This window comes from Schistocerca serialis, chromosome 5, assembly GCF_023864345.2.
Source record: "Schistocerca serialis cubense isolate TAMUIC-IGC-003099 chromosome 5, iqSchSeri2.2, whole genome shotgun sequence".
Classification (NCBI taxonomy): Eukaryota; Metazoa; Arthropoda; class Insecta; order Orthoptera; family Acrididae; genus Schistocerca; species Schistocerca serialis.
The window spans coordinates 675,737,218-675,745,452 of NC_064642.1; the positions used below are offsets into that span (position 1 = coordinate 675,737,218).

General features: G+C 47.5%; 1 pseudogene; it reads right to left on the minus strand.

The window, feature by feature from the left end:
* Positions 1 to 3,291: 3,291 nt before the first annotated feature.
* On the minus strand, positions 3,292 to 3,409 carry LOC126482470 (5S ribosomal RNA; annotated as a pseudogene).
* Between the last annotated feature and the right edge of the window lie 4,826 nt (positions 3,410 to 8,235).

The window sequence follows — 8,235 nt, forward strand, 5'->3', positions numbered from 1 at the left end:
AAGAGATACCATGATTCTTGCAAATAGTTAAGGTTTTAAATTAAAATCACAATGGATAAGGACATTTGCATTATACAAAAAATTACAAATGGCACTCGTATAACAAGTCAGCTGTACAGTATCATGGTGACCCGATTACAAACAGTTAACTGATTAAATGCCGCGCGTGCTAGCTACGCGGCCCGAGGCGCCTTGGTACAGTTCGCGCGGCTTCCCCCGTCGGAGGTTCAAGTCCTCCCTTGGGCATTGATGTGTGTGTTGTCCTTAGTGTAACTTAGTTTAAGCTAAATTAAGTAGTGTTTAAGCCTGGGGACCGAGCACCTCAGCAGTTTGGTCCCAAAGAAACTTACCACAAATTTCCAAGTATTTAATTGATTAAATAAACCTGGAGACGGAATTCTGTCCGGGTGACGTGCATCACAACAGTGGCCTTATCCCACAACAGGACTTGAATATAAGTGCAGCAAACGTTACATAAAAGACATTAAATGCATAAATCTCCATTGGTTATTCTGCTCTCATATACACTCCTGGAAATGGAAAAAGAACACATTGACACCGGTGTGTCAGACCAACCATACTTGCTCCGGACACTGCGAGAGGGCTGTACAAGCAATGATCACACGCACGGCACAGCGGACACACCAGGAACCGCGGTGTTGGCCGTCGAATGGCGCTAGCTGCGCAGCATTTGTGCACCGCCGCCGTCAGTGTCAGCAAGTTTGCCGTGGCATACGGAGCTCCATCGCAGTCTTTAACACTGGTAGCATGCCGTGACAGCGAGGACGTGAACCGTATGTGCAGTTGACGGACTTTGAGCGAGGGCGTATAGTGGGCATGCGGGAGGCCGGGTGGACGTACCGCCGAATTGCTCAACACGTTGGGCGTGAGGTCTCCACAGTACATCGATGTTGTCACCAGTGGTCGGCGGAAGGTGCACGTGCCCGTCGACCTGGGACCGGACCGCAGCGACGCACGGATGCACGCCAAGACCGTTGGATCCTACGCAGTGCCGTAGGGGACCGCACCGCCACTTCCCAGCAAATTAGGGACACTGTTGCTCCTGGGGTATCGGCGAGGACCATTCGCAACCATCTCCATGAAGCTGGGCTACGGTCCCGCACACCGTTAGGCCGTCTTCCGCTCCACCCCAACATCGTGCAGCCCGCCTCCAGTGGTGTCGCGACAGGCGTGAATGGAGGGACGAATGGAGACGTGTCGTCTTCAGCGATGAGAGTCGCTTCTGCCTTGGTGCCAATGATGGTCGTATGCGTGTTTGGCGCCGTGCAGGTGAGCGCCACAATCAGGACTGCATACGACCGAGGCACACAGGGCCAACACCCGGCATCATGGTGTGGGGAGCGATCTCCTACACTGGCCGTACACCACTGGTGATCGTCGAGGGGACACTGAATAGTGCACAGTACATCCAAACCGTCATCGAACCCATCGTTCTACCATTCCTAGACCGGCAAGGGAACTTGCTGTTCCAACAGGACAATGCACGTCCGCATGTATCCCGTGCCACCCAACGTGCTCTAGAAGGTGTAAGTCAACTACCCTGGCCAGCAAGATCTCCGGATCTGTCCCCCACTGAGCATGTTTGGGACTGGATGAAGCGTCGTCTCACGCGGTCTGCACGTCCAGCACGAACGCTGGTCCAACTGAGGCGCCAGGTGGAAATGGCATGGCAAGCCGTTCCACAGGACTACATCCAGCATCTCTACAATCGTCTCCATGGGAGAATAGCAGCCTGCATTGCTGCGAAAGGTGGATATACACTGTACTAGTGCCGACATTGTGCATGCTCTGTTGCCTGTGTCTATGTGCCTGTGGTTCTGTCAGTGTGATCATGTGATGTATCTGACCCCAGGAATGTGTCAATAAAGTTTCCCCTTCCTGGGACAATGAATTCACGGTGTTCTTATTTCAATTTCCAGGAGTGTAGACTAGATACTGACGAGGTGGCCAAGGGCTGCCCATGGGTAAAAACCGAAGCAAACAGTGATACTTCACTGCTTGGACCCAAGCCTGTTACACATAAATCAAGTTAAGTACTTAAATAAACTACCGGGCCCCTAAAACACTACTAAAATGATCATGGCAATTAAACCCTATTTATTCAAAGAAATCAAGAAACTGAGTATTTAGTTTGCCCAAAGGCTTATATCACACACCTAGAAGAACTCGTGCGGTGACGGGAAAACCGCCGGAGCAAAAGGAAAACGTGTCCTTGTCCCGCATCAGCAGAACACCGACGCATTAAATGCTGCCAGCCGTAGTGGCTGAGCGGCTCTAGGCGCTTCAGTCTGGAACCGCGCGACCTCTACCGTCGCAGGTTCGAATCCTGCCTCGAGCGTGGATGTGTGTGATGTCCTTAGGTTAGTTAAGTTCAAGAAGTTCTAAGTTCTAGGGGACTGGTGGCCCCAGATGTTAAGTCCTATAGTGCTCAGAGCCATTTGAACCATTTGAGCCATTAAATGCTGCCGATACAAGGCTGCTAGCATATACCAAACAACAAACCAGAAACAAGTTTGATGGAAATTAACATTCACAGCAGTACTTATACGGCGAATTTACGGAAACCAGGTATTAAAACTTCGCTACAGGAGCGTCCAGCTTATACTGTAAGTTAACTTTCCTAGCAATAACAAAAAAAAAAAAAAAATGTAGAAAGTCATTTAAAAAATAATTAAATTATAATTCAAACAAGATTAAATAAATCAAGGTATATCTCTGATGGGGCCTGTTTGGGACTAACATTAGGCTGAGCGCACAGACCTTTAGTTACGGGCCAAATCCAATAACTGGCCCCAGGAAGGGTGGTTTGGCCTACAACAAACAGAAATTACAATCAGTAGTATCAAATACTCGATGAGAACAAGCAATGATTTCAAGTACCAGATTAAAATTACAAAATACGAGTTCCAGCTCGGCGTTTACAGAAACGTGTAGATTTGTATACACAGCCCCAAAGTGGGTAACCTAAAACGCATAAGGGAACCGGATTCCTGACCATCTCATACTGGGGCAGAGTTAGAAATCTTTAAGTAAGGTAGTTGCTGAACAGTCTTCTTGAACTCCCGTCCGAAAAGGCCTTGTAAGGCCCAACGGTACCGATCGAACGCCGTGTCACCCTCTCAGTCCAGGTGCATCACAGGATGCGGATACGGAGGGGCATGTGGTCAGCACACCGCTCTCCTGGCCTTTGGCAGTTTTCGTGGCCGGAGCCGCTACTTATCAGGCAAGTAGCTTCTCAGTTTGCCTCACAAGGGCTGAGTGCACCCCGCTTGCCAACAGCGCTCGGCAGACCGAACGGTCACCCATCCAAGTGCTAGCCCAGTCCGACAGCGCTTAACTTCGCTGATCTGACAGGAACCGGTGTTCCCACTGCGGCAAGGCCGTTGGCAGTCTTCTTACATACTTTCAAATAAACGCTAAAGAGGCCAATAGCTTCAGGACTCTTGGCAGGTGCCGGATAATACTGCCCTCCTGCTTGTAGCTGGTAACAAGTTGTCCGCTACATCCCGCTGTGTTTAGTACACAACAACTGAATGATGAAGTTCTTACTCAGGTTGCAAGTGACGAGAATAGCTCTTTGTCCGCTAAACTAGCCGGTCAGCGCTGCAGGAAAACGATGTTCTCCATAGCCCAGTGGTCAACGGTTTCAACTCGCTGCAGTCGGCAGGACGCCGAGTACTCAGTCACACCCGTCCAGTTCCGTGTCCCACATACCACTCACTACCGCACAGCCCCAGTGGGAACACACAATCCAGAAAAGGTGATACGCCCAAGTGGCGCCAGTTGGTAATCACGCATGCCCTCACAGAAGCCGCCAAGGCTCAATTTCGGTCAACGTGGAATGAAAATACTTATAATTAGTAACTGGTTTGGCTGCTTTTGTCAGTAATGAGATTTACATGTGGAAACTTCAGAACTTTCCCATAGTTACCATCCAGATACTTTGTGACTAATTTTGATTGCCTCTTTTGTTTTAGGAACGGCCAAAGTATTGTACTGGAATATAAACGAGCTCTGGGGTCGAGGGAACACTGTAATTATACCGAGGAAAGTCTGAAAGAGGCTATTAATGAAATTAAAACGAAATCCCTGACACACAGGAAGGCGTCTCAAAAGCATGGAATCCCAAAGAATACACTTCTACTAAGGTTAAAAAAAGGCTTGGGGGAACAGTTAGCAGGCACTGTGTATTTACATAGTCTGAAGGGGGACCGTTTCTCATGATATATCTGTTCAGGTTTTAGATTCCCCAGGCGGACATTCGACCCCCAATGTATCATGACATATGTGGCAAGAAGAAAACCCGTTTTGAAAACAACTTCCCTAGAATAGACTGGGAAGTACAATTTATACACAGGCACAATCTCTTTTGAGACAGGGGGCGGCGAAAAACATCACGTATGCAAGAGCAGCTAACGACGGCGAAATCACGTATATATTCTTTGACAATGTAGAGATAGACTGGGAAAGTGTTCCACATGAGAATGTGTGGCATTACGACGAAACTGATTTAGTTTACGATCCAGGGTGTTCGAAAATAATTACTAAAAGAGGAACTAAGTATCCTGAACAAGTATGGAACTCGTCAAAAGCTTGTACCTTCTAAATGGTGTTGTGTAATGCAGTGAGGACACTAACCCCCCCCCCCCCCCCTCCGTATGGAAATTTGGCGGAAAATACTTGGGGACTGGAAACAGACGCCAGTGGGCAGCAGTTGGACCTCTGTGCCCAATAACCTATTCCCCACCTTGCGCAAGAGGCTGTAGGAATGCGTGGCCTCTAGAGGAGATAACTTGAAATCAGGCTTCCGGAAAACTGACATCTACCACTTGAATCGCCAAACTGTGCTGGAAAGGCTTCCGACATTCATGATGACCAGGGAAAAAAAACCTCACTGTAACTATCGGTCACACCTTCATGGATCTACTCGTGCAGAAGAGAAATGGAGCAACTTAGAAGCGTCAAACGGCGAGCCGTAGAAGGTTAAAAGTTCCCACAGGAAAGAGTACTTCTACAGAAGACGTTCTTGCTGACAGGATAAACGAGACATCCACTTCAAGAGATACAACTGAAACTGCACAGAGAGCTCCCCATCTGGTAAAGACGACGGTAAACAAAGAGGACACAGACAGCGGCGATACTGACGAGATGGCAGTATATCCATAGATGCTGAGGATGAGGAAGATGGATCTAAAGACACTCATGAGCTCACCATCCACTTGGTTAAGTCCCATGGGAACCAAACAGAGAATATGTATGAGGGAATGTATGTACTTGTCACACATGAAAGTAAACTGCTTCCAGGACAAATCACAGAAAGAACCTCGAAGTATTACGGTCTCCGCCATGGAAAAATGTGGAAACAGGTGGAAGTGGCCCGAGAAGGAGGATCTTCTAGAATATGCTGCAAAAGATGCTGTCCAAATCATCAGTCCGCCGTAACAAATAGGTCTCGAGGGAGTTGGGACTGTATGCGTTGGAATGAATTTTACGAAATCTTTTTAATTTTATTTTTTGGTGACCTGCGTCCCTTCATAATACTGTATCTGTTCGCTGTTCCTCATTAATTTCTGAAATTCTTTCATGGGTTTAAGCTACTAATTTTTTCAGAATTCATATGTTACTACTACTTTATGTCATTGTGATCCAGACAAAACTGGTTCAAATAAAGAGTTGGTAGTCTAACATTCAGGAAGTTCTATTTATTAATTGGTTTTAGCCTGAAAAATAATTTGTCCCAATTCTACCCGCAACCCATGGGGTAAAACTGGGAGAAAATCTGAGGAGGCTCACTTGGCAAGGGAATAGATACAGAACAAAAAGCGTCTTATTTTCAAAAAGGGGAAGGTTAATTCTACTAAACTAACTTACATTTAGTCGTTTAATAGTTGTCCCAAGGTAACCCCAGTTTACGGTATTCTACAAATGTATGTAGATATATATGTATGTATGCATGCATGCATGTTCTACGTTTCCTTCTACATCACTGGACCGATTTCAACCAAACTTGGTGCACATATACCTTACAGTCACGTAACAATCACTTTCAGAGTAGGAACTCATTGCCTGACGTCAGGGGATATATCATAAACTACGAGGACGGTCTTCAAAAATGGTTCAAATGGCTCAGAGCACTGTGGGACTTAACATACGAGGTCATCAGTCCCCTAGAACGTAGAACCACTTAAACCTAACTAACCTAAGGACATCACACACATCCATGCCCGAGGCAGGATTCGAACCTGCGACCGTAGCAGTCGCGCGGTTCCGGACTGAAGCGCCTAGAGCCGCTCGGCCACCGCGGCCCGCCTGCTAGGTCTCACAGGCCGACATTGATACCTCTCCTCAGTGCAGCACTCCGTGAAGAATGGGCTGCCATTCCCCAAGAAATGGTCCAACATCTGACTGAACGTATGCCTGCGAAAGTGGAAGCTGTTATCAAGGCTAATGGTGGGCCATCACCATACTGAATTCCAGCATTATAGATGGAGGGCGCCACGAGCTTGCAAGTCATTTTCAGCCATGTGTACGGATTCTTTTGACCACATGTGAGTGACGTCATAAACGCTGAGATGTGAAAAAGTATGTCGCATTATGCATGATGTTTTGATGTATTTATTCATTAGTGCTGAGTCACTCCTACAGAATAGTCGAGGAAATCCACGTCACCTGTCAGCGCTTTTGACAGCATTCGACTATGAAGTGCAAACGGTTGTATGCGAAAATAGACCTTTGAAAAAACACTGTCATAGAGACGTTTACAATAATGTGCTGTAGTAACGCGAAGCAGCTGAACTTACACTACTGGCCATTAAAATTGCTACACCACGAAGATGATGTGCTACAGACGCGATATTTAACCGACAGGAAGAAGATGCTGTATGATGCAAATGATTAGCTTCTCAGAGCATTCACAGAAGGTTGGCACCGGTGGCGACACCTACAACATGCTGACATGAAGAAAGTTTCCAGCCGATTTCTCATACACAAACAGCAGTTAACCGGAGTTGCCTGGTGAAACGTTGTTGTGATGCCTCGCGTAAGGAGGAGAAATGCGTACCATCACGTTTCCGACTTTCATAAAGGTCGGATTGTAGCTTACCGCGATTGCGGTTTATCGTATCGCGACATTGCTGCTCACGTTGGTCGAGATCCAATGACCGTTAGGAGAATATGGAATCGGTGGCTTCAGGAGGGTAATACGGACCGCCGTACTGGATCCCAACAGCCTCGTACCACTAGCAGTCAAGTTGACAGGCATCTTATCCGCATGGCTGTAACGGATCGTGCAGCCACGTCTCGGTCCCTGAGTCAACAGATGGGGACGTTTGCAAGACAACAACCATCTGCACGAACAGTGCGACGACGTTTGCAGCAGCATGGACTATCAGCTCAGAGACCATGGCTGCGGTTAACCTTGACGCTGCATCACAGACAGGATCGCGTGCGATGGTGTACTCGACGACGAACCTGGGTGCACGAATGGCAAAGCGTCATTTTTTCGGATGAATCCAGGTTCTGTTTACAGCATCATGATGATCGCACCCGTGTTTGGCGACATTATGGTGAACGCACATTGGAAGTGTGTATTCGTCATCGCCACACTGGCGTATCACCCGGCTTGATGGTATAGGGTGCCATTGGTTACACGTCTCGGTCACCTCTTGTTCGTATTGACGGCACTTTGAATAGTGGACGTTACATTTCGGATGTGTTACGACCGTGGCTCTACCTTGCATTCGATCCCTGCGAAACCCTACACTTCAGCAGCATAATGCACGACCGCATGTTGCAGGTCGTGTACGGGCCTTTCTGGATACAGAAAATGTTCGACTGCTGCCCTGGCCAGTACATTCTCCAGATATCTCACCAACTGAAAACATCTGGTCAATGGTGGCCGAGCAGTTGGCTCTTCACAATACGCCAGTCACTACTCTTGATGAACTGTGGTATCGCGTTGAAGCTGCATCAGCAGTTGTACCTGTACACTCCATCCAAGCTCTGTTTGACTCGATGCCCAGGCGTATCAAGGCTGTTATTACGGCCAGAGGTGGTTGCTCTGGGTACTGATTTCTAAGGATCTATGCACCCAAATTGCGTGAAAATGTAATCCCATGTCAGTTCTAGTATAATATATTTGTCCAACGAATACCCGTTTGTCATCTGCACGTCTTCTTGGTGAAGCAATTTTAATGGGCAGTAATATACACGTAC